The sequence below is a fragment of the Pezoporus wallicus genome, unplaced genomic scaffold (assembly GCF_028554395.1).
Source record: "Pezoporus wallicus isolate ANWC-B61680 ecotype Strahan unplaced genomic scaffold, APGP_CSIRO_Pwel_v1 contig_9719, whole genome shotgun sequence".
Taxonomy (NCBI): Eukaryota; Metazoa; Chordata; class Aves; order Psittaciformes; family Psittacidae; genus Pezoporus; species Pezoporus wallicus.
In genome coordinates, this window is record NW_026642910.1 from 1251119 (window position 1) to 1277517 (window position 26399).

A 26399-nucleotide genomic window follows, 5' to 3' on the forward strand; every position below is an offset into this window, starting at 1 on the left:
AGTGTCAGGATTTAAGGCCAGCTTGAAGAGGCACCTCTGCTTTTCTTCCTTCAGCCCCATGTTGTCCTAGGTAGGGAGAGAAGGGGACCAAGAAGACACTGAGAGACCTCTGGAGCAAAGTGATGTGGGCTGTAGATCTATAGATTAAAGCAAGGGTGAAGGCCAAGTGGTTGTGTCAGTTGGAAGAGCCAGGGCCAGGAGCTGGCCTTAGCAGCACAAGTCTTTCCATTGCTGGTGAGTCACTTGCTGACACTTTTTGGCTGCCCTCCTGGGCTGGAAGGGGCTGAGGGAGAGCCATAGATGTGGGTTGGAAGGGACCATAAAGCTCATCCTTAAAGCCACAGGCAGGGATACCTCCCACTAGAGCAGGTTGCTCCAAGCTGCTTCTTCTAGCCACGGATAGAATCCCATCTGAAAAGGTTAAATGCAGCTTGTGTGTGCAAAGTGGGTTTTAGTGCTTGGTGGTGGGATGCTTTGAGATGGAACCTTCCATCTGCGGGTGCATCCTCCTTTCACACCTGCAGGGTTATTTGCTGTCACGCTTCTAAAATAAGCTTTAAATCTGCACTTCAGTTCAGGCTTTCCAGATTTGGGAGCTGTGACAGAGTCAGAACTCCTCCTCTCGGGTGCAAATACCAACTCTCAGCTTTCAACAACAGGTTTGGGTTTGCTGCAGGGAAGGCATTTCCCCTTTTGGAAACCTCTTTTCCACGTAGAGGAAACAGGGAGAAAAGCAGGAGGAAAAAAATACAATTTGGTGCAATTCCCTTTCTATTCCCAAAGGGAGGAACACCACAGGCTTGTGACCAAAGGGACAATTCCCCTTTGGTGTGACCCCGGTGCCCAAGCGAGCGGCAGTTCCTTGTCTCATCTCTGGTCATTCCTTGTGCTCCCCGTGAAGGCAACAGAAGCCTTGCCATTAATTCCCAAGGCTTTCAGATTGCTGTACTCATGGAAACTAACGTGAGCATTCCATATCCTGTTGTTAACGAAGCCCTTTCATTTCAGATGCTGTTTAGGTGATGCATAGAATGGCCCTAAGAGCGCAGGCATCCAGCTGGCAGGCTGCTTAGAGGAGGTGTAAAACATGTTAGGAAGAACAAGACCCTCCTTAGGTCTGGGCCCTGCAGTGGGGTGGAAGGGGCCATGCATTGCATGGGGGTTAAAACCAGCTCCAGGCATCATGGAGCTGTCAGGGATGGCAGAAAACTTGGACCTCTTCTGTCTCGGATTGTGGAATCCCAGAGTGGTTTAGGTTGGAAGGAGCCTTTAAACTCATCTAGCTCCATGCCTTCCACTAGAGCAGATGCTCCAAGCCCCTGGCCTTGAACACTGCCAGGGATAGGGCTTAACTTTGGCTCCTTGCACCACGAATAGGTTGGATGTATGGGATGTTAGTGGGTTTAATCTCTCAGTGCAGGACAACCCTGGGAAGGGATGATTCCCACTGCTTTGGCACCTCCTGCCTGAAGTGATAGGTGAGCCCTGGGGTCCTCCTTGCCCAACCCTATTGAAAAGAGCTTTTTGGGGATGTACGAGGTGGCTTAGATCAGCTTGCACCAAGGAGGGGATACAAGAGCAGGGCTCTTTACCATGCCCTGCTGCCTGTTGGATGACTTCTGGCTCCTTCCTCCCTCAGTCCCCTCCACTGCATCCATGTGCAGAGCACGGAGCCGTGTGGAGTGTCTTTGGGAAGGGGCCAGCTCCATGTGTATAAGATTTCCATTAACTCAGGGAGTGCAAAGCTTGGGCTCAGGGCCCAGGCCATGCTGGAGAAGGCAGCGTGGCTGCAGTCATGGTACTTGTGTAGCACCCAGGCCCACAGTGAGACCCCAGCATGGGTTCTCACACCTGCTTTGATGGGTGATGCCTTTACATGATGTGACAGCTCCTGGGACAGCATCACCCATCGCTGAGCTCCTCCTGAGCTCCTGGGGGATGCGGGTTGTGCTAAGGATGCTCTGGGTGCTGCCAGCTTCCCAACACAGCCCTGCCAACACAAGGCACCTTCTGCCAGCCCCTGGCATCATCCCTCCCGGGGCTGGCAGGGAAGTGACAGCACTTAGCCAAAGGAGCTGGAATTCCTTCTCCCAGGCATGTGCAGAGCACATCTGGTCAGCAGGGACGCATGGTTTTGGGACCCTTTTTTCCTGCACTGTGAGGCTGTCCCAGCTGGAGCCAGAACTCCTTTCCCCTGGGGACGTGCTGTGCTGACACATCCGCTCTGGCCACAACACAGCAAATCCTGTTTTCCTCTCCTTTTTAATCCTGCTCCAAGGCAGACAGTGCTCACTGGTTCCCTTTTCCAAAGGGTTTGGCCACGTCAGGTCCTCTGGGGATGGTGCTGTCTTCTAAAGGGGCTGCAAGAAACCTGGAGAGGGGCTTTGGACAAGGGCCTGTAGGGACAGGCCAAGGGGAATGGCTTTAACCTGCCAGAGGGGAGACTGAGATGAGCTCTTAGGCAGAAGCTCTTCCCTGTGAGGGTGCTGAGGCGCTGGCACAGGGTGCCCAGAGAAGCTGTGGCTGCCCCATCCCTGGCAGTGTTCAAGGCCAGGTTGGACACAGGGGCTTGAAGCAACCTGGTCCAGTGGAAGGTGTCACCAGATAGCTTTAAGGTCCCTTCCAATCCCAGCCAGTCTGTGATCTATGATTCCCTCCTTCCCATGCACACCAGAAGCCTCAGAGAGGGATGCGAGTGGGATGGGTCCCATCTCCAGCTGAGATGCCACCCATTTAACCAATGAAGCATCCCTGCTTCCATGGAAAAGCAATACTTCCCCCATGGGACTCCACCTCAGGATCAGTAGTGCCCACCAAGAGCTGCTCCTGGTGTGCAGACCTTGCCCTTTGTGCTGTGGCTTTATTTGGTCCCCCCTAGTGCTCAGACTGCAGGAACTCCATCCTGGATCCCAACAGAATCCCTTTGCTGTCACTTCCACTTACAGATCACAGCGCTGACGTTGCTGCAGTGCAGAACAACAGGGCTTTGGCCACAATGGAATTGGAGAACCTGTATCTGGAAGAGGGACCTTTCTCTGTCCAGCAGAACCCTCTGGACCCCTCCAGGAAGGGCAGGACAAGGCAGCAGTGATGCTCCCCGCTGTGTCTTTGCAGCCTGGCTTGGGTTAGTTTTGCTCCTGCAGCACAAAAGGACATTCTTGTCCCAAAGCATTTTTCCCTGCATACTTGCAGCGTGAGCAAAGCAGGAGGGGAGGGGGGGGATTGAAAGGTTGGGGGGAATGAAATCTCACACAGGGCTTAGTTTACAAGGGACAGCTGAGTGTATAAACCCCGTCTCCAAAGAGGGCTGTTAGGAGCTTTTCTGGCAGCGGTTCCCCTCCTACCCCCAGCCTCTGGCTTAAGCTGCTTGGAGGGAGAAGAAAAAGGGGAAGGATGGGGGGAGCAGTTGTGACTGCTCCAAAACTCAGGGCTCAGAATGAAACCCCCCTGACACATGGAGCACAGCCCGTGGGGCTGAGCACATAAACAGGGGGCAAGTGGGTTGAGTGGCTCTGGGGATGTGGGCAGAGTGGGGAAGGTGAGGGTTGTGCCTTGTGCAGCTGAGACATGGTTGTGTGATGGGGTGAATGGGTCCAAAGAGAGACAAAGACCCCCTCATAGAATCCCAGAGTGGTTTGGGGTTGGAAGGGACCTTAAAGCTCATCCTTAAAGCCATGGGCAAGGACACCTTCCACTGGAGCAGGTTGCTCCAAGCCCCATCCATCCTGGCCTTGAACACTGCCAGGGATGGGGCAGCCACAGCTAACCCTGGGCTATGGGAAGCGAGAGGCCTGTTGTTTGTAAAGGGCTTTGTCCTTCATATTGATGCTATCTCTGCATCTCACCAAGTCGTCTCTTGGGATAAAAACTCATTTTGAAGCCCCATGTGTAATTAGGGAGCAATGCTGGGCAGCAAGGGGGATGCAGCAGGGTTTGGACCCTGCCCTGTCCATCTCCCATACCAAACATCCTTAAAACTGTTATTAATGCAATGAAAACTCTCCCTTTTCCGAGGTAATGTATTTCCATCCCATCCCAAACAGCCACTAATGCTGCTTCTAAATGTGCATTTCATTTCCATCTCACAGGTCTGTGTGCACTGCCTCAGCTGGGGCACAAGTGCTTATTAAAACCATACTTGCTGTGCATTAACAACCCCATACACATGTATCTCTCATTAAACACTATGGGCTGGAAGGAGGATTGGTGCCCCGGGCTCTCTCTGTGAGATCTCTCAGCACCACATGCAATAAATATGGTTTTAATAAGCAGTCATTAATAACTGGACAATAACAGCTTTATTAAGCTTGGGAACCTTAATCCAGGACTATATGGTGTAATGGAATATACTGGAATTCAGCTTCAGTTTTCTTTTAGGCTTCTTGCTATTGGGGGGGGGAAGATGCATTCCCTGAAGGTCTGATCCTGCCCTGGGATCTGCATGGAGCTCTTTACAGGGCTGGAGCACTCGAGCATCCTTCAGAGGAGGGATGCAGTGGGAACACAGCCACTGTTTCACTGGGGGGGATACTTGATACTGGGTAAGGAAGGAAACTGCTGTGTTGTTGATCACTGCTTGCAATAGTGATTTGGGAGGAGGAGGAGGAGGCTGCTTTGGCCCCGCTGGCTCTTCCTCTCCCCATCTCTAGCAACTGCAGCGTGTTGCAACGCGACGTTAGGTCCCGACCTCGCTGCGTCTCCATGGGTGGGCATTGCAGAACCGGCCCTGTGGTTCCTTGTGGGGGCTGCAGCTCCTTGAGCAGGCAGATAAAGGCCATAGCACTCAGGTTCTGCTGCCTCTGCTTAACCCCTGCCTACCAAACCGCAGGGCTCTTTGCAGCATCAGGCTGGGTCTGGGCTCTGCTACCTCTCGGTTGTCTTTACCTTCAGGAAGCAGGGGGTCTGGAACGCAAGCCAGGGAGCACACATCGCTCTGGGACTCGAGCAAGGAGGCAGGAGCCAAGGATGCCATAAAGGAATCCCACTCTTCATTAGATGATGATAAAACCGTGGTAAAATAGCAATAAGAGCCTGGCACAACTATCCAAAGTACATTAAGCGCAGGGGTTTGGCTGGAAAAATCCCAGGACAGCCTACAGCGCAATCCTAAACTGTTGGAAAGCTATTGTAGCCTATCCCACCACTGGTTTACCACCCCTGCCTGCCTTACCATCCCTGACTGCCGAGCTCTGCGTTTTCTTTCTTCGATGGGTTAGTTTCCATTTTACACTGTCTTCCTGGCACAGCAAACTGGTTTTCAAGCCTGTGACCATCAGCTCCAGTCCTTCCTAGGATCTCAATCTTCCCTGTATCGGGTTAAAGCCATTCCCCTTTGTCCTGTCCCTACAGGCCCTTGTATGCAGCAGGTTGCACTTCCCTGGCTGTGTTCCAGTTGCAACCCTGTATTTGGAGCTGATGTGGGAGATGTGTTGATCCAAGTAAGCTCAGACCTGGACCAGTTTGTACCCAGTGTCCCTGCTCCAGGGGTAAAAGGCACAGCAGGGTTGCTGGTTGCCTTGCTTTCAAAGACCTTAAGCTGACCTGCAAAGCTGACTCTACATTGGTATGAATCAGACCTTCCTCCAAACCCAAAGCATGAGACTTGCATCAATGCTGTTCCCTTAAATCCACTTACATGTCCCTGTGACCTGGACCCCTTGAACTCCCTCTGCTCCTCTCCCGCTGCCTTGTAATCCTCCAAGCCCCAGCTGCATCCCCGGCCAGCCCTCATCCAGCATCTCCTGCCATCTGGTTGCTTCATTGACTCTCCAGCTCTTTATTTGTGAGAATTCCCCTCACTCCCAGTTCTTCCTGCATCCACACTAAGTGGATTACTGTGTCTCCAGTGTTCTAGGAATTCTATTGCAAAGTACAAGCTGTATTGGAGAAGCATTGGGCTCATTCAGCCCAACATGTGTTGTGCACAAGCATGTGTGAGCAGAGCTCTGATATCTGTGCTAGCTCAGAGCACACTGAAGTCAGTGCAGGGAGGGCGTGAGATGAGAGCTGAGCTCTGCACTGCCTGTTCCTCTGACGTCTCTGCCTTCTAACTGGACAGAATGAACCCAATTCCTCCCTGAATCCATCGGCTCCTTGCCAGGGATGAACAGGATCCAGCAACAGGGAACTGGCTCTGGAGCTGGCTCCCTGAATATTCCACTTGAGAGTAAAATGGGTCGTTGCAGCATCAAGCATTGCTCTGAATTGGCTGGAAACTGAGAGGTTTCTGTAGAATAATTCAGTGTTTAATGGGGAAAAAAACCCAGTTGTGATGGGGGGGATGAAAACAACAATAAAGCAAGCATCATGGTTGGCTGCAGCTCTTCCTGTTGTTCTTTCAGGGTGGCTTTTGAGGCTATTGGTAGTGTTCAAGTGAGATGGAGTTTATTTGCAGAAGGTTCTGTGCTAGGAACTGGGCTGTTTTGCTGCTCTGGTCTAAGATGTGTTGGGTTCAGCGCCAGCTACAATGTGGATGTGTTTAGGTCCTGTGTAACCACCAGCACCACTTTCCCCTTGTGGAAACAGAAGGATACAAAGCAGGCAAAAGGCTCTTTGCTTCAAAGCTTGTTCAGCAAGAAAAAACAAACTTCCCACCTCTGCTTTTTACAGGCTGCTTACTCCAGGCACGCCAAGTATTTGGCTCCAGCAGAAAAGCCTCCGTAGGGAATGGCATCCCGAAAGAGCAAGCTGAAGTGTTGCTAGGTAGACTCTGAGCTGGCTCCAGAGCCATCCACAAAGGTAAGGAGAGAAGAAACCCAGATTTCATATATAAAACTATAATGAAGGGTGGTGTTTTCCCATCAGTGAGAGTTTAATGATGCCCTAAAGTATCAAGCTGGAGGCTTCAGATTGATCCAAGTGCCCTGTGCAGATACAATACACCCCTTCTCCCTGCACTGAAGTGGGAGAAGGTGAGAGAAAGGGGTTTCCAGCCACTGTCCCATTCCACCCCGAGCCTGGTAATCCCATTTTGGTGTTAGGAGGTGACTAAGACTTGTCACACTTGGCAGTGTTGGAACTGGATGAGCTTTAATGTCCCTTCCAATGCAAACCAGAATGGGATTAATACCCAGCCTGGAAAGAGCGAGTTCTGTTCAGGGGTGGTAGAGTGGGGTTAACTTGAGTAAGGCTGAGCTTTGTAAGTCCTTCACACAATCCCTAAGTAAGTGATTTTGCTCAAGTGATGCAAGTGGTTTTGCTTAGCATGAGTCACCCTGTGTCCTCCAGATCAAGAAGTGTCATGTGGGGCATGGGATAGCAGGATCAGGGCCTGTTTCAATATGAAGTAACAGCCTCTTCCCATGTGAACACGTCAAGATGCTCTGTAGAATCAGGACCTGGAGTGCAAAGGATGGAGATCAGGGGCCTCACAGAAGTACAGGACAAGAGACAATTTGGGGCCAGGCTGCACTTAACTACTGGTGTGTTCCCTCTTAGGAACCATCTCCCCATTGCAGGGCTGGAATTTCAAGCTCCCATCAGAAGGGAACCTCCTAAAGCCAAACAACATGGTGAATCCTGGTGGGACTCCAGCCTTTGGCTCCAGTGTGTCTGGGGACAGAAAAGCTGATGATTAGATAAGTGGAATCCATCCTGCTGTTCCAGCTCCTGCTGGCTTTGATCAGGATGGGGATGAAGGGCACCAGGCTCCAGGCTTGTGATGCAATGAAGCCTCAGTTTATTGCAGCTCGAGTGCTTCACCTTGCCACTGGGTTGGGGCAAGCCTGGCTCAGCGCTGGTTTGGTCTCCCCAGTGCTGTTGCTTTGGTTGCTTCTCTTCTCAGTGCCTAAGCCAGCGAGGAGGAGGATTTTCTGCTGGTGAAACATTGAGGCTGTTTCTGCTCGTGTATGCCTTGAAAAAGCCTTGAGTGGAAGTGTTGGTCTCATCCCACACATGCTTCTGCTGCAGCAGAGAGTCAATGGGGAAGATGGGACGAGCAGCAGGAAGGAGGAGGTAAAAAAGGATGGACAATGGGATTTAAGGAATCTAATGAAGTTTATCAGGGTGGGAGTGGGATCCAGCACACGGCCCGAGCCCCATCTGAGCCTCTTTCATCTCTCCTGGTGCCCATGTCCTTATCACCAGGGAAAGGGTTTGTTTCCTAAGTACTCAGCAAGCCCATCTGTGCCTGGAGTGGTCTCCAGCTTGTGCTGCTGTGTTTTGCCTGGTTGCTAAGCTGGTCTCATGCGTGGTTAATGCCTGATGAGATCATGGTGCCATTGAGCACTTCATGGATAATGCGGGATTATCCATTAGCAGCATCGGGAACAAGCAGGTGCCTTCATGGAAAGAAGGAAAACAACAACTTTGGGGAATGGCATTGAGTTATTCAGGGGCAACTGAAGCGGTGCTTGAGCCAAGGGAGCTTCAGGGAGTGGGGAGATGGAACTGAGTCTATTTGTGGCCATCTCTGTATGTGAAGAGGTCTTATCCCTATAATGTCCCTATAATGTGCTCTGGTGGTCTTGGAAGCATCGCCATGCTCAAGCATTGCTTTCAGATCCTTATCCAGGCAGTTGGAAACCAGAGTCCTGCGTGTTTCCAGTCCCATGGAGATGCCTGAATGTGCAGTTGAGGCCCATGTGCTGTTTGCCCAGGAAATATGTTCATCTGTGATGTGTCCAGGACAAAAGAACAAGGAAAATGTTGATTTTTGTTGGAAAAGCAATAAAGTGCCAATGGCCAAAAGCTGGATCGTTCTGTGCTCGAAGTGGAATTTCTCAGTTTACAGGTTTGGGGCTTTTCCACTAACTCAAGTCAAACACTTTCAAGGAAATCAGATGTTTTCAGTGAGCTTTTCCCACTGAAATGAAAGCACGAGCTTCCCTTGGGAAAATGACCTCATGGACATCTTTGAAGCAATCCTAGCAGGGATTTTTGGTGTTGAGCCTGAAGGGAGGAAGCTCCATAGGAGAACCATGGAGCAAAGCAGAGCTTGGGGACTCTGTTATCAGCACCTGTAATTCCACCTCTTGCATTTAAGCCTTCACTGAGTGTTCAGTTGTCCCAGTGGTGTTTTTCCTGGGGCATGTAAATCCCAGGGGCAAATCCTAACTTGGAGAACTGGAGGCATCCCAAGTGACTTTGGGCTGATTCAAAGAGTTGGGCTATTCCTGGGCTGTTGATGCTGCTGAGCCTCCCTAGAAATGCTCTTCTGTTGGATGAGGGAATGGGAATGGGCCACAAATGGTTTTGGGGTAGTAAAATGGGGTTTGGGGTAGTAAAAGGGGGTTTGGTGTAGTAGAAGGGGGTTTGGGTCAGCAAAAGGAGGTTTGTTGTAGTAGAAGGGGTTTTGGGGTAGCAAAAGGGGTTTGGGGTAGTAGAAGGGGTTGTGGGGTAGTAAAAGGGGGTTTGGTGTAGTAAAAGGGGTTTTGGGGTAGTAAAAGGGGGTTTGGTGTAGTAGAAGGGGTTTTGGGGTAGTAAAAGGGGGTTTGGTGTAGTAGAAGGGGTTTTGGGGTAGTAAAAGGGGGTTTGGTGTAGTAGAAGGGGTTTTGGGGTAGTAAAAGGGGGTTTGGTGTAGTAGAAGGGGTTTTGGGGTAGCAAAAGGGGGTTTGGGGTAGTAAAAGGGGGTTTGGTGTAGTAGAAGGGGTTTTGGGGTAGTAAAAGGGGTTTGTTGTAGTAGAAGGGGGTTTGTTGTAGTAAAAGGGGGTTTGGTGTAGTAGAAGGGGTTTTGGGGTAGCAAAAGGGGGTTTGGGGTAGTAAAAGGGGGTTTGGTGTAGTAGAAGGGGTTTTGGGGTAGTAAAAGGGGGTTTGTTGTAGTAGAAGGGGGTTTGTTGTAGTAAAAGGGGGTTTGGTGTAGTAGAAGGGGGTTTGGGGTAGCAAAAGGGGGTTGTAGTAGAAGGGGGTTTGGGGTAGCAAAAGGGGGTTATAGTAGAAGGGGGTTTGGGGTAGCAAAAGGGAGTTTGGGGTAGCAGAAGGGGGTTTGGGGTAGCAAAAGGGGGTTTGCTGTAGTAGAAGGGGTTGTGGGGTAGTAAAAGGGGGTTTGTTGTAGGGGTTTTGGTTTAGTCAAAGGGGGATTGGTGTAGTAGAAGGGGTTTTGGGGTAGCAAAAGGGGGTTGTTGTACTAAAAGGGGGTTTGGTGTAGTAGAAAGGGGTTTGGGGTAGTAATAGGGGGTTTGTTGTAGTAGAAGGGGTTTTGTGGTTGTAGAAGGGCATTTTGGGGTAGTAAAAGGGCATCTGAGGTAGTAGAAGGGGTTTTGGGGTGATGTGCAGGAAAGGGGGAAACTAATACATATTAAGGTCCTATTAATGCTTGGACTGGCTTCTTTGGAAGAGAGATGCCAGCACCACCAGTGGCTTTTCCTGCTGACCAATCCCATGTGGCATGCCCTGCTTTGCCATGGAAATAACCCTCAACCCGTATCTGCTGGACTAAGGTCTTCCTGCAGGTATATGGACAGGGAGTGAGGTGCAAGGGGGTTAGTGCCTGGGTTTCATCTCTATTTTACACCCAGTTCGTGCAGGGACACGAAACAACAGTGGAGCACATAGGAGGTCTTTGAAACCCCTTTTCTTCTCCAGCAAGCCTGTTGCCGTGCCCCTGAGGTATATGTGCTCTCATTAGAGTGAGGTTAACCTTTCTTTTGCCTTGACAAATAGTAAATTCACTCGAGTACGTGCTGGAGCAATGAGTCACAAATACCAGGCTCATTTGGCAAGTCCTTTCTGGCCAGGAAAAAAAGGTCTCTTTTTATGATGATTATTATTATTTTGGATGGGGAGCTGTTTTCCTTCAACATTTCTCTAAATACACCCTTTTGACCCTGCTTTCTGGATGTGAAAACGTTCGCCTCCACTACAAGCATAAACCCAATTAAAAGAATGAATCAAAGGGGAACGCAACACTGGGTTAAAGCAGAGAAAATATTACATTGACCCAAAGCAGTTGTGTGGAGATTTGCCTTTTAGCTCCTGAAAGCTCTCCAAAGACTCACTCCCTTTTGACCCAAACTGCTTTGTTGTCTTTTTTTTTCCTTCCCTTGCCTCTATTTTAACCACTGAGGCCACAAATCTCTTGTGTGGAGCAGGAAAACTCCCCTCAAATCACAGCCGTGAGCTCTGCTCGCTCGCTCTTTTCTTCCCTTTGTTCCCATTTACATGGGTTTGCTGCTTTTCTGGTCAGGGAAACCCGCTTTGAGGGCAGGAATGGTTAAAAAAGGAGTAATTCCATTAAAAAAGGAGTAAATCCATTAAAAGCTCCCTCCCGGCTACAGGAGCTATGGGGAGTTCATGGAATACCGGCTATTTCCCACATATCTGGGGGAAAAGCTGGAGGTGTGTGGCTGAAATAAGGAGCCCCACGCTTTATTTCCACCCTGGCTCACTGCTCTAAGGGGGGTTTAGAGGCCTCAGACCCCCTTGGGTGTCATTACGGGCAGGCTTCCTCTAGGCTGCAGCCCACCGCATCCAGCACCCAGGCCCACCCAGCCCCACCACGCCTGCTTTAAATCATCCCCAAGCCATGTAAGTGGGGCTGAGGTCAGCCCTGCCGTGGCTGCCCATCACCTTTGCAGCTCGGGGTCCACCCAAACTTCCCCTCTCGACCTCCTCTGCTGCCAATTCCCACACCCCAGGCTTGGATGCGAGGGGAGAGCATCCTGCATCCAAAGCACGTGTCGCAGGGATGACCGAACCTCGGTCTCCGGCACATCTGTTCTTTCCACACTTAGGAACTGTACATGGAAACAGCTTAAAAACTGCCTTAAACTTGAGCTAATGCTGTCATCTCATTAAACATGGAGCTTTTTTTATGAATGAATACCTAAAGGGGCTACGAGAAAGCTGGAGAGGGGCTTTGGATAAGGGATGTAGGAGCAGGACAAGGGAAATGGCTTCAACCTGCCAGAGGGGAGATTGAAATAGGGTATTAGGAGGGCAGTGAGGCCCAGAGAAGCTGTGGCTGCCCCATCCCTAGCAGTGTTCAAGGCCAGGTTGGACACAGGGGCTTGGAGCGAGCTGCTCTAATGGAATGTGTGGGTTTAAGGACGAGCTTTAAGGCCCCTTCCAACCCAAACCATTATGTGAATTCCAGCCCAAACCTCCTTATGGCATCTGCAGCTCTTCAGCTTAAATGGGCTGGAAGGACCCATCTGAAAAGCTTGGCTTAGCCTTCAGCAAGTCTTCAGCTCTGCCTTGTGCGAGGTGTCCCAGGGCAGGTACACGGAGCCTGACCTGGGTGAATGATGGTTCCCGGGGGGTTAAAAGCATTAAGTTTGTGGCTCAGGCCAAATCATGCTGTTGGCTTTTCTCAGCTAAGAAAAGGGCAAAACCTGAAGGGTTTCCTATCAAGTCAAGGCTTCAGCCTGTTGGGAATGCCTTGTCCTGTTTCCATTCCCATTCGTGCCGCTAAATTTAGGAGGTGACAATTTAGAAGTGCCGTTGTGCTTCGGATCACAAATTACAGGGCTGAGAGAATCCAAACCTGGGCTGAGGTTATCTGAAGAAGTCCTAAGGGACTATTTTTACCTTCTCAAAATTGTTTCCTTTTTGGAATGCTTTCCAAAAACCAGCGTGGACTTGTGGTTCCTTGTGCTGTTTGAGGACAAAACTGGCACACCGGTGGATCCAAGAGGATAATCCAGCCTTTTCCCCTCCTCTATCTCGCCATTCCAGTCTCCATATACCAGTGTTTTCCCTACAGGATGGCCAGTGGGTGCAGCGAACCCCCCAATGCAGGTGAAGAGTGGCTGGGAGCGGTGTAGCCCCTCTTTTTGGGGTGGTTTTCCTGGCTTTTCCTGTTTTCCTGGCTCCTTGGCAGGAGAAGAGCATCCTGCTGTGCCGGGGGAGCTGAAAGCAAGGGAACCTTTTACTCGAGGCATCCAAAACCCCTCATTTGTGTAGTGATTTGGGATGTGTTCAGTTACAGGCATCTCAATGGGGCTATTCAGCTGGGAGCCCAAAGCCCTTTGCAGGGCGCAGATCCTCGGTTCCTGGTGGGGAAGCAGAGGTGACGTGGCTGGGGAGCAGCCCATCACCATGTCCTCTGGTCTCACCCCCCGCTTTCATCTCTGCTGGATGCTGGTAAACGATGCTCCAAGGATTGCAGCAGCTCTGGAGCCAGGCTGAGAGAGCTGGGCTGGGTCAGCCTGGAGAAGAGAAGGCTCCTGAGGGGGAGACCTTAGAGCAGCTCCAGTGTCTAAAGGGGAAACCTGGAGAGGGGCTTTGGACAAGGGCCTGTAGGGACAGACCAAGGGGAATGGCTTTAACCTGCCAGAGGGGAGACTGAGATGAGCTCTTAGGCAGAAGCTCTTTGCTGTGAGGGTGCTGAGGCCCTGGCTAATGCCTTGGAAGAGCTGTTCTCCATCCCTTATCCTGAGTGTGTTTACTAGAAGGAACAACAGTGCTTGTGGTAGGGAAGGTTTTGGCTGTGATGCTGTGACTTGGAAATAACCAGAGCAGAGGCTTAAAGCCCAAACTGTGGCTTTATTTTCACTCCAAATGCACCTGAAGCTGGAACTTTGGGAGAGTTTATGCCCAATGCTGAGAGCAACAGCAATGCAAAGCTTTGCAGGATCCTAGGATGGAGACCCAGGGAATGCCGCAAGCATCTCTTTGCATTGCAGCGCCTCATCTGTACCTTTGCTTGGTGCCACTTGTACATTGAGCTGTGTCCGGTAGGGATTAGGCAGAATTCCCTTTGCAAATCATGGAGCCTGGCATTCCAGAGTGCCCATTTTCTATCTGCTTGGTATTTCTTCCCTCTTCACAACACTGTCATTAGAAAAGCAAGAAGAAAAGGGGGGGGAAAAGCCACTGTCAGGCATCTGTGTGAAGTATTCCTGTATTTTCCCTAACCTTGTGCCTGATGTTTTTACCAAGTGCTTCCAGGGGAACTAGGCTTACTGAGTGCTTTTTCCACAAGTATGGAATCTCTTTGCTTTATGTATGGAGAGATATATATCCGTGTATTCACATAGAGAGCTTTATAGCACTGAGTGCGGCACGGGACATCAAACCTCCTGTCATTCCCCCCCCACCCCGCAGACCAATGACACATCTCTGGCATCCCGATTCCTTGAGCTATTCCAAAAATGTGGCTGATGTCTGCGCTCGGGATGGATGGAAAACTCCTCCTGTCAATGGCCTTTCCAGCTCCTCGGTAGCAGCTGTAACATTACAGTAGCTGTTAGCAGCTCGTATCAAAGAGGGGGGCCCTGTAGCACTGGGATCATCTAAGCAAAGGCCAAATCCATGTTACCTGCAAGCATCCATGTGGAAGAGTTCTTTCAGGAGAGAAGGAGATGGTGGTGGTCCTTAAATCCAGCCCAGTTCACACACAAAGCCATGCAGTGGGGTGTGAGAATCATTCCTGGGACGTGCTTCCAAGTTGTTGAAGAAATTAAGCCCTAAATCCCATTAGGATTAAAGGCTTTGGGGCACTTGGGAAAATGTTACTCTTTGGGAGCCAAAGAGCTGTGACTTTAGGCTGCAGCTCCAAGCTTTAGCAAAGGATTCCCTTCAGAATCATCCCAGACAAGCCCCTCCACTCCATGCTTGCAGAGGGTTCGCAGTGCTCTGTCTGCCCGTTGGATTTATCTCTATCTCAGGCTGGATCTCCCCAGCAATGTGATCCTTTCGGTGGGAATTCGGCTCCCAAGAGGAGTTCTGGTGCCAGAAACCAAAATGCTTTTGGCTTTGCTGTGTTCCTTTTTAAAACAAAGGTCTGCAAAACTTGAAGGAAAGGGGGGAAGAGAAACGTAAATCACTTTGCTATGGGAAGAAGACACCACTCCCGAGCAGGTTGGGGATGTCGGATGCATCCAGACCTGAGGTTAGTCTCTCCCAGTTTCCCAAGGTGTTCAGGACCAGGATGGAGTCAGGTCACTGACTATGGGATGCTGGTTTGGTGCAAATTCAGGTTACTGCAGCTACCTCAGGGACCTCCTCTGGGCATCACCTCCCAGTGTCACCTCTTTGGAAGCACCAGGAGATGCTCCTACTCCAGAAACCTTCCTGGAATACACCAAGACGTGACCAGCAGCCTGGAATGCTCTTTTCCCAGCCCCACCAAGCTGTGATGGGAGCAAGGAGGCTGCTTTTATCTCCGTGGGTATTAGCACTGCTATAAACCTGATAACACTGGAGTTCCCATAAAGCCTCCAGAGGTGGGACTCCCATGGAAATCTGCTTCCCAGTGTTGGTGCTGCAGACGGAAACAGGGCAGAGGCTTAGTTGTAGCAGCCACAACTGCAATTTAAAGAAAGAGAGGTATTCCAACTATTTTGTCTTTAAAAGGAAATACTGAATAACTTATGGATAAGACATTAACCCAGGCCTGGACCACTGTGGTTGTTAAAGAGCCCTCAGCACTATTTGCAAGAGGGGGGGTGTTAGTCTTGGCCTCCTGCCTAAATTCCAATTTAAAGCAATGCAGCCCAACTACCTGATGTTCCACCTGCATTTTAACTCAGGATTGGGTCTGTATTCCCAACCAGTGCTCCATAGGGCTGAGTCAGTGCTCCCAAACCAGTCTAGGGTTCTATGGTACGATGTGAGTAATTCAGCTGGGAACGTGGCGTTCATGCCCTCTAAGAGGAGCAAACCCCTTGCTTTCACAGTAAGGTTGATGGTTTGAATCTCAAGCCTTTAAAGGGAAAAGACTTGTTCAGAGGTGGAATAGGTCTTGTGGTGGAAACCTGGAATACCCAGTTATCAACCATACAGAGGGGAAAAGGACTGGAAGGGCTTGGGAGGGACCCAGCATCCCCATTCCATGTCCTGCACTGGTTTCTTTCATAGATGATGCTCTGTCCCTGTACAGCCTCACCTTATTGTTACTAGTTAGAGCCTGGCCTCACAGCCAGTGTTTCAAGACAGTGTTTGATGACCATTGCAGAGAAGTTGTCATTAATAACAGCATTAACAAAATGCTGAGCAACGCCAGCTCATCACTTCAATGGGGTAAATCCATCCCTCCTGCATGGCAGAGCTGCTTGGCATTCCAGCCCAAAGGTGGCCACATCCATTCCCTGTAAAACCAGTTAGAAACAGCCCCTCTGGATGAAAGGTGGTGGTACTTGAAGACAGTTATTTTATCTTGCTTTGGCTCTATTTATGGTTATTTATGACCTTACCCCTGCTCCACCCCACACATTACATGTTTGTGAGGCTTTTCAGTGGGGCTGTTACTGCTTTCAGAGCAGATCAAATCACGTTTTCCCACCCTTTTTTTCCTTGTTTGCACTTCAGCTTCTCCCTGTCCCAGCACTGGCACATTTTAATGGCAGGAACCAGCTTTACCTTCACAGCCCGTTCCTGGCTCAGGTTCCTGCGGAGCTGCACCTTTAAGAGATGCTTTGGATTTGGCTATAAATGATAAAATGAAGCAGATTTCACCTTGTCCTTATGGATAATGATGTGCCTGCCTCTGCTACCCCAGTTTTCCCATTCACAGTCACCCCTGAAGGAAGTTTTGGGGATGTCTAACCCTTGTTTTGCAGCTCTCCATTTGAGATGAGGTGTGATGGAGCAGCTGGAGAGCTGGTTATGCCCCTGGCACAGCTTTGAACCAGCCCATCCTCTGTTTGATAGGGTAAATATCAGAAGAGGAGCTTTACTGGCAAAGATGGTGATGGGACTGGGAGCAAAAGGGTGATTTCTTGGTCCCATGAGACCTGTGGCAATGTATAACCAGTTGATGTGGCAAGAGAGAAGGCATCTTCAGGCAACGTGCGTGTGTTGGCGAGCCTGCGTGTCCTGAGCATCCTCCTCTGGGATGCGGGATGGCAGGGGATGGATGCCCACGAGAGGAGCAGGAGGTGGCACGTTTAGGAGCAGGTTGGGCTGTGAGTGTGCCTGGTCGAAGCTGACGTTGCTGTAAGAGCAGGGGAGGTTGAGTTTTTCCACCTTGCAGGCAATCGGGGAGGAAAGAGATTGTCTCACTCCTCGGTGTACGTATATCTCGTCTCCGAGTTGCCCAGGCAACGCTGTATATGTTTGCAGGCTGGAAGGATGTGGGGATGGAAAATGAAGCCAGGGAGTGGACTGAGGAGAGAAGTCCAGCAGGAATTTTCCCCTTGGTCTTTTGTGGCCCATTGCTGAGCGCTAATAGGAGCTGCTCTCCCCAGGGTTCGTCATCAAATCCGAGATTTCCAGCTTTATGACTTTAAATCAAGCCCCGTTGCTCTTGGGAGGCCGTTTTTCGTGCTCATAATTAACCTCACAGAGGTTTAGCTTGAGGGGGGGGGGGCTGCAGGAGGGGAGCCAGCAGGCAGGGTAATACCATAGAAACACAAACAAGGTACAACATCTCACTCTATGGGCTGGTGGAGAGCTGAGCCCCTGGGGAGTAGCAGCTCCGCAGCAGTGCAGCTGCTCCTCCGACGTATCCCAGTGCCTCCTTCCTTGACAGGATCCCTGGAATGTCTCCATGGGCACTCAGGGCATGACTGTGGCTTGTGTATTGCTCTAGCACTTGGGGTTTTAGGATGCCCCAGGAGAAGCTGCTGCAAGGATGCTCCTGGATGGACCATAGCTTCTCCATGCTAAGGAAGCTCCTGGTTGCAGTCGATTGCCTGGGTTTAATTCCTAATATCTAATCTAAATCTGCCCTCTTTCAGTTCAAAGCCATTCTGGTGAAGGTTTAGCCAAGGTTCTTATTATCCCAGGTCATCACTTCCACGTGGGATCTTGCTGCCTGTGTGCCGTGGCCTTGAGTTTGCTCTTAGTGGTGTGGGATAGATGGATGCTGCCCCAGAGCTGCAGCATCCCTTGGGCAGGAGAAGGGAGGGAGCTCTAAAAGTAGGTTTGTGGGTGCCTTAAAGAGCTGAAAAAGGGCTTTAGTGAGTGTAATGAGTATAAGCTGAGGCACTCAGCACTGCCATAACCACACAGGCACCTCCTATCTATCCTTCCCACCGCTGTTTCCCCAAACCCATCTGGAACCTCACTGCATCGTGGGCTTCCTGCATGATGAAAAAGCCCCTTCATCTCTCCAAATCATTTTGGGCCTTTCCCCAGGCAGAAATGACCCTTTTTCCACCTCTTCCCCCTGCACCCCTGCCTGTAAAAGCCAACTTGTGCTCCAACTTCAAACCCTTTGGCATAAGGTTGGTGTTTCTGCCAGGCAGCTTCCCCCAGCTCTTCTGATCTCAAGCAAATAAATAAGGCAAGAACTTCACAGGGAAAAGGCAAGTGATGCTGTCCTGTTGGAAAGCTGGCATTCCCCACCAGATAAGGATCAGAGCGGCCATCTGGTGCACGCAGTTCTAATCTCATCGTGTTATTTCATTGCATTGGGTTGCATTGATTTTAGCTGCTCCACTTCCCAAAGCCAATGCAGGCTCTATGTGGGCTCATAGTGCTCTAAGCTCTTCCCTTTCCAGCCTAAAGGAGGTTTTTAATGTGGGAGACCAGGTTGCATATCTAAATGTATGTCCTTAAAATCAAGCTTCCAAGAACAATGGTGGAAGCAGCCCAAAAATGTGCTAAGAAGGATGAATACGTTAGGACTGGAGTCCAAGCAAAATATCAGAAGGGTGAATCAGAAAGAAGGAAAGGAAGGAGGGAAAAGAAATGGAAACGTATGGAGTTCTTACAAAGCTGGCTTTGCTTTTAATGGCAATGGCAGCTTTTCAGGTTGAGCTTTGAGTGCCGGAGAAATGCGTCAACTGCTCCTGCCCCAGCCATAGACTGGGGGGATGCAAAAGCGCTGTTGCGGTGACACGTTCATGCTGGTTTCAATCCAGCCCCATTTAGAGTCAGACTCAGAGTGGTTTGGGCTGCAAGAGGCTTTAAAGCTCACCCAGTCGCTGGGATGAGCAGGGGATGGAGCCTGGCAATGCTGCAGGTGGAGCTGGGCTGCTTCACACATCTTCCTTGGGCAGGACAATGGGAGATGCACCCGTGGGTGCTGCATGGTGAAGCTGTTGGTTGAGCAGGTCAGGAGCCCAGCAGGAGGAGTATGGGGGTGATGCTAAACGTGCTAAGGAGCATTTTCTGGAGCAGGGATAGCCCTGTGTCCTTTGGAAGTGCCATCTGAGCATCACACTGCTGTTAGCCTGGTGCCTTATAACTGGTTATAGCATATATCTATGGTTATCTATATATAGCATATTTAACTGGTTATAGCATATATCTGTGGTTATATATATGCAGTATATATAACTAGTTATAGCATATATCTATGGTTATCTATATACAGCATATATAACTGGTTATATGGTGTCTGCTCTCTTGGGCATCACCATATGCTTTCTGGTAAGTCCCCTAATCCACTTGAGTGCTTTGGGCAGGCTAAACCTAAGCTGTCTTCTCCTTATCATTCATTCTCCTTCCTTTTAGCGTTGTTTGACCTGTCCCATCGCTTCTCTTGCAGCTTCCCCACGTTACAGGAGGCTCCAGCTGAAAGAGGGCTGGTTGCAGAGGGCAGCTGAAGGAGCCAGGAAACACTCTAGTCGGGAACCCTTGTGTTTCAGTGCATGACAAGGGGAGAGAACTGTGTTCTCCAGGCTGGTGTGGTGGCGACAGGCAGAGAGGGAGGAGAAAGGGGGAGATGAACCCCAAATCTGGCCTTCCTCCTGGTGCCTGCAACACTGGTCAGGGTGAAAGACAGGCTGTGTCTCATTAATCTTCTATAAGCAGAGGGAGATGCAGTGGAACAGAGCAGTGGCACTGGATGAATGGCCTGCCCTTGGAAAATAAACACTTCAGGCTCTGCCTCAGTGTTTATTAACGCTGAATTCCTTTGCTATGCCCAAGTTGTGCTGCCCAAATCCAACCCAGGAGCTTGGGATGCGGGTGGGAAACACCAATGTGCAATGAGCGCATTGGAGCAGCCACAGCATTCGTCTGGCCTGGGAGTTGCCATGCTTCAGCTCCAAGCTGAAGGGTTTCTCCTGCTCCTAGGGGGTTCTCTCCCCATCACAGCAATGGGGTTGGAATGAGATGGCCTTCAAGGGCCATTCCAACCCAAAGCATTCATGGTTCTCGGCAGCAGGTGGGGAATGCAGCAGCGTGGTTGGGTTTGCAGATGGGGATGCTTCTCACCTTGGTCCCAGTGAGCCAGGGAGGTGGCACTTGCTCTGTCTCCATCCATCTTCATGCACCACGGGATTCCCACAAGCAGCACTTGTTTTCTCTTCAAATCTCTTCTGCCTGGTGGGGTTTTCATTCCCTTCCTTTGCAGAACCCCTCCAGGTGCTGTCTGGAGTCCACACGCACCCAAACAGGCCTCTAATTCTGATTCAGAGCGATGGTTATAATCTATAATAATATATAGATGTGGCTTTAATCATGGCAGGGTTTCACATAGGATACCTGTCCTATGTAATACAATGTCTTGCTGTATAAAGAATTGCAAGTTTGGGGCATTTTGTCCTACAGGTTCATTCACTTCTACTGCTCAGGAAGGCAAAACCACAAGAGGATGGTTGAAGTCAGGCATTCAACATCCCACTTCCCCCCAGGATCCCGGTTGGTGTTTGCTGGACAAGGCCCTGCACCAGGAGAAGGGTTTGCTGAGAGAGGTGAGTGGCTTCTGCTCCAGCCATGGACCTGCTACTTGCCTGGTTTTAGCATTGCTCAGTGCATCTTGTTCTACCTTTGCCGTGCTCAGGGTGTAAGAGCAGCAAGACAACGTGTAGAGAGCTCTGTCAGTGCTTACACCTGCAGTATCAGAGCAACAACCCATCCCTTTATCATCTGGAGACAGGCTTTGGACAAGGGATGTAGGGACAGGACAAGGGGGAATGGCTTTAACCTGACAGAGGAGATTGAGATGAGCTCTTAGTTCTTCCCTGTGAGGGTGGCAAGGTGCTGGGATTCCATGGAACCAGGCTGGGATTCCGTGATCTCCGTGTGCAGCATTTCCATCTGCAGAGCAGGAGCTCAGCAGAAAGACACAAAGAGCACACATCCATAGGCAGAGCAGTGCGTGTGCCCCCTCCCGTGTATCTGCCATCAGGAATAGCAAATTCCATAAGCAGTGACGTTTGGGGCTTTACCTTCCTGGTGGCGAGAAGAAAACAAGCACCCCCCAGCTATGCTGGGTTGGAAAATACATGACATAACCTACACTGGCTCTTCATGTGATTCCTGCCATGCCAGCTTGGTTCCCATCCAGCTGAGCAGCCATTCCTGAGGATGGGAGAGGTTGAGAAGGGGGGGAATTTCCACTAAACTCGATTATTTTAGCTGGAAAAATAAACTCTTGCTGCAGCTCGAAGCAGATTCCTGCCTGGTGCCTCCCCTGCTTCACGTGAGATGCTGCCATGCAGCCAGAGGACCCGCTTCCACCCACACTGCTCCGCTTGTGTCATGTATCCCTTGGTCCTCAATAACCAAAGCTTCACAGGGAAGGGGCAGCAGCCCTTTGCCTTTTGGAATGCCAGCATCCTGGTGGGAAGCCATCACTCCTGGGTACAGCAGCCCTGTCTGACCCCCTCTTTTGTCTATGGGTCTCCAAACTAATGCTTTTTGTCCCCGAAACCACACTGCCCCACTACTCCCTGTCCCTTTGGTTGAGGAGGAGCTGTCAGAGCAGGACAAGGGGCTATTCTTCGTGGAGAACAGTGGGGGATCTCATAAGGGGGTGCCTGGCCCTCAGCCATCACCCACCACTGCCCTTCACACCTAGGTCACGTCTGGGCGCTGGCATTTATCAGGACTGGGGCTGGTTTGGGTACCAGGAGTGGATTGTGCACAGAGGGAGGATGGAGAGATGGGGTCAGCGCTCGGGGATGGCCTCTGGGTGTGCAGAAGGGTCCTGAGCTCAGCACTTGAGCACAACTGATGCCATAGGCAGAGGTTTTAGCTTGTTTTCCTAATACATGTGCAGGTTTCTGGGGGGAGACGATGGCTTCTTCTACGAGTGCAGATGAAGCATCCCCACTGGACCGAAGGGCAGCACTGCAAGCCCAGAGGCAGGCAGGGCAGCAAGAGTTAAGGGCTATAGTTCCTTTGCCATGTCCCCCTCACACTCCAAGGTGGCTGGGAGCCCCACAGCCCCATGTGCTGGTGCTTGGAGCAGTGCTGTTTGCTTTGGAAGGAGGGAGGCTTTGTCTGCGGAGCCGCCGGCCAGTTTTCCACAGCCCACCTTAGGAACTCTCCCCAGCACAGGCAAATATCCTCCTTTCCAGGTGCTAATTCCATGCCTGACCTCCCAGCAGAGGCAGATGTCAGTGTGTGTGGGGGATATTTGCAGGGATGGAGAGACCTGCCACCCTCATCCCTCCTTATGATCCCATCCCGCATGGCTCGCTCGTCTCTTCCTTTTTGCATGGTATTTCCCCTCGTTGCTTCATGTATCTTCTGCAAGGTGATGAGTCCAAGAAATTGTGGAATCATGGAATTGGAAGGGACCTTAAAGCTCATCCAGTTCCAAACCCTGCCATGGGCAGGGACACTTTCCATTAGACCAGGTTGCTCCAAAGCTCTGCAGTGGTCATGGCACAGAGTGTGATGGGTACCAGGAGCCTGGGGAGGATGCAGGAGGATGCAGGAAGAGAGTGAGGATGCTCAAGAGCTTCAGTGGACAATGCAGAAAGGGGATAAAACTCAGGGTTTTGACTAAGGCCAGTCAAGGTTGGTAGTTCCATCCACACAGAACTTTTCCTATGTGGAATGCTGTCTTTACTGTGTATTTTGAGTGGCTAAAATCCCAGAAGGAGCAAAGTCTAGGGGAAAGGGAGCTGAGGGAAGCAGGGCTGTACCGTAGCTCCAGGCCGGGGGGGGTTAATGGCTTAGGGCTGTAAAGGACTGCCTTTGGGCTAGTGCTGTGTCCCTGTCTGTGGGTCAGGGCTGGGGGCAGTGTGCAGGGGATGGGCAGCTTTAACAAACCTCTGGTTTAGGTTTTCCTTCTTTCCCATTAGGAAAAGCTCATCTGGGATGGTTTTCACACCACAGGAAAGCCAAGCAGAAAGTTCCTCGAGGGTGGCCGACTTTCCATAGCTGCTTTCCAGGGGGATTTCTTCCCCATTCCTCTCAGCAGCTGTATTCACAGGAGCAATGGCCTAGATCCCTGCAGCCATCTGGAAAGGAGCTGTAGGGAATCACAGCCCTGATGTACCGAAGGTGAGTTCTCCCTATCCCAACACAGAGCCTCATCCATGCTTTGTCCTTAGTTGGTCCCCACTTCTCCATCTCTGGGTATCCTGAAATCATGTTTTTTCTGCAGTTTGATTCCCTCTTGGATGTCTCTGAGGTTCTCAGTGAGTCTCAGAGCTGGAAACGTTTCCTTCTTCAGCACTGAAGGTGCTAAGGACATGATTGAGTCGCAGCATGAATTGAACAGCACTGCAATAGGGATGTCTCTGTGTGGGGTTGTCAGAATGCAGCAAGAAGTTGGTGTTACCCCAGACCCATGTATTGGGGGCTGTTAGGGCTGTTTCCTCTACTGTGGGGCTCTGAAGGCACTCAGAGTGGGTGCAGAGCTTTAGGAGCAATCTGCCTATGCCTTTGGGTTGGGAAGGGTATGGGGGTGTCTGTTAAAGCACAGCCCTGAGATGATGCCCATTGCGGTCTGGAATGCTCCTGGGAAGCGTGTAAAGGGATGGAGACAGCCATGTGCAAGAAAGCAGCTCCCAGGACATGGGGATGCTCATCTGGGACCTTGCTCCTCAGTGCCTGTGTGCTGTGCTATTCCTGTTCATGCTGGTACCCAGGGTCAGGAGAAGCCGTGTCCCTCTCCAGTGCTGCCAGAAGCCTTGCTGAGGATACAGAGGCATTTCAGAGCATCACCAGGCTCACTGGAAGCTCCAGGTTCACTTTCTCACGGGAAGAGCAGACTTGGCCCCTCCAATAGACCCAGGCTTCCAAATTCCCCCCTGCCTGTGTCTGTTTGTGCATGTGCAGCTCCCTGACATCCCGAGCCCCCGCTGTCCATCCCCGTGGCCTCGGGTGACTCCGTGAGCACTCCTAAGGTGAGTTATGAGGAGGGGGCTGGTTCCACCAGCAGCCCAGTGAACCCAGCATCCCCCATCCTCCCCCAGAGCCATCTGACAGCTCAAGTGGAAATAGATACAGTCCCCATGCAGGCCTTGTGTTGTTGTTGGCAGAGGGACCCAGAGGCCTCCAGGTTGAGAGCATAAGCGGAGGAAAATTGTTCTCATCTGAATAAACATGATGAGCTCTTTGCCAGCAGCTCCAGTGCCCCAGCAGAGGAGCCACAGCTGGGCCATTCCCTCCCTTTGGGGTAGCTGGTTCGACAGGCAGCCTTGTTTCTCCTAGGGGATGGTGTGTTGCTTGTCCTTGCTCCAGCCTGGAGCTGATGCAGACACCCGTGAGCATCGTCCTGCTCTGATACAGTGCAGGTTTCTACAGTCATGGTTCCCCAAAAGATGGGAAAGCAGGAGCTCAAAGCAGGATGAGGTGGTCCATTCTATGATATCTTCATAGGTATCATAGACTGCATGCATGTCAGGTTAAACAGTGCCTAGGTTGTTGGATGGTGGCTGTTTTAGTGGGGGACCTTCCCTAGAAAGCCCCACCTGGCTACGACTCCAACCAGCCCTAAACCCTGCTTAAGAGTCTCATATAGCTTCAGTCTGTTCCTGATTGCCATAAAGCCAACCCCTGCTTGCTTTATGCTTCCTACCACCCACCAGACCTTTTCTCCCACTGAACTTCATAGCTTTAAGCTCATTCTATGTCTTGCAGGAGATGGTAGCGATTTCTAAAGCATCTGACAAAGCCCCTTCCAAACCCTCCCTGAAGTGGGAGCCTTGAGCACCCGGGGGGTGAAGGACACATTTCATGTTCTAACATCTTCTCCTGCACCATTCTGGGTCCCTTCTGGCAGCACAAAGGGCAGGAAAGGCCACAAAGCTCCTTAAATTGTGAGTAGTTTTCCCTCTTTTAAACTGCATCAGTGCGTGGAAACGGCATCTGCGTTCCCCTTTTACTGCTCGCTATTTGGGGATGAAGGAAACAGGGGAGGTGGGGGCACTCATTCCTGACCTTGGGAAAAGCAGGGGGCTTATAAAAGCTCTTAAGTGCTGCAGGAATTATGAGGCAATTAAAGAAATCAGGCCAGAGCTGGGGCCGTGTCAATAAAACTGAGAGGAACTGATGTCAGCTCCACGCAGGATGCAGGCATTGATGCTTCTGCCTTCTCCTCCCAGCACTGAGCCCATGGGCTTGGTGATGCTGAGGCCTCGTGCTTCCCAGTGGCATATACTTGGAAATGCAGGAGTGATTTTAGGGCTTGGGGGGGGCCTCTTTTTGGTTGTGCCTTTGGGGTTCCGTTTCCCATTGTCTCTCAGATGTGGGTCATTCCCAGAGTGTGGCCTCGTGTCCTCAGATGGGGTTGTGGCTCGGGATTGTCACGCTGGGCTTTGAATGTTCCTCTTAGGTGTAAGTGATTTCTCGTGCACTCCACTCGAGCTGAAGTGCTGGTGACATGGAATGAACCCTCTCCTCTGCTTCCTCTTCACCGAATCCCAGAGAACTATTGCTGGGCTCTTAGGAACGGGGAGAGCATTTGCCAACGTCCTCTGCCCAGCTTTAAAACAAGGGGAAGGGGGGGAAAGAAAGTGTGGGGTTCAGTCTGTGTTTGCTAAGCAGCTTTACTTAAGCTTTAGTCATTTATTTGCTTACCTACAAGTGCTGGCTGGATCAGAGCGATGCAAATGGGTTTCTTTAGGGTAGATGAGGGCTTAGAATAAACCCCTGATGTCGCAAGAGGTGCAGCACGAGCTCCTTTGGGTTTGGGCTCGGTTTGGCAGCTCCCTCCTTATGTTTCTCCCTTCCTCCAGGGAGAAGGAAGTGGAAGCACTTCACATGAAGTGAAGGGACACAGACTGAGGAGGGTGATGGGGATCACTTGGGAATGAAAGGGGTGGGTGGGCTGGCAGCAAGCTGGGAGTCGCCTCACGCTGTTGCTCTTAGGGGCTGTCTCACTGGCACCTACTAACGTGATAAAACCCATGCTGAGATGCTGGCTGGGATGGAGGGTGGGCAGAGTGCAGACCCCGAGCCCCAGCCCCTCCATCCAGCCCCAAATGGGACCATAGACTCTTCCCTTAGGTGTAGAACTGCTCTTTGCGTGGGGTCTGGCATCTCTTAAGCTCTGGTAGCCCTGGTTAGCAGGGACCAAGCAGGCACCAGTCCCTTGCCCCAGGCCATCCTTGCCTTTTGCAGCTTGGTTTTTATGGGCACTGAGAGCAGCTCATTAGCTCCCCTGCTTGCTCAGGTTATATTTGCTGGCTTTCCCTCCCTATAAACCAGGAATGCACAAACAGAGGCTCGTGCTAAGGGAGCAGGTTATGGGGCTGGAGGGGAATGACCCCAGCAGCGAGGCTGTGCCGCCTCTCAGCTTAGCACAGGGTCCCCAGGGGCTTCCTATGGGGTCCCAGCAAGGAGAGGGTCAAGCTGGGGAGCTGAGGGCCCATCCATGTGTCCCTGCAGGCTGTTGGGTTTGATACAAACCTCAGGAGCCCTTTAGCAGTAGGATTTGCTCCAAG

At 51.1% G+C, this 26399-nt stretch overlaps 1 long non-coding RNA gene across 2 annotated transcripts in view; it reads left to right on the plus strand.

The window, feature by feature from the left end:
* LOC130611935 (uncharacterized) overlaps positions 1-22939 on the plus strand; it is a 52927-nt gene extending 29988 nt beyond the window's left edge. For both annotated transcript variants that reach the window (XR_008975356.1, XR_008975355.1), the window contains 2 exons: positions 20323-20465; positions 22809-22939. This is a non-coding gene — a long non-coding RNA (uncharacterized LOC130611935). The remainder of the gene's footprint in view (positions 1-20322; positions 20466-22808) is intronic.
* The last annotated feature ends 3460 nt before the right edge of the window (positions 22940-26399 follow it).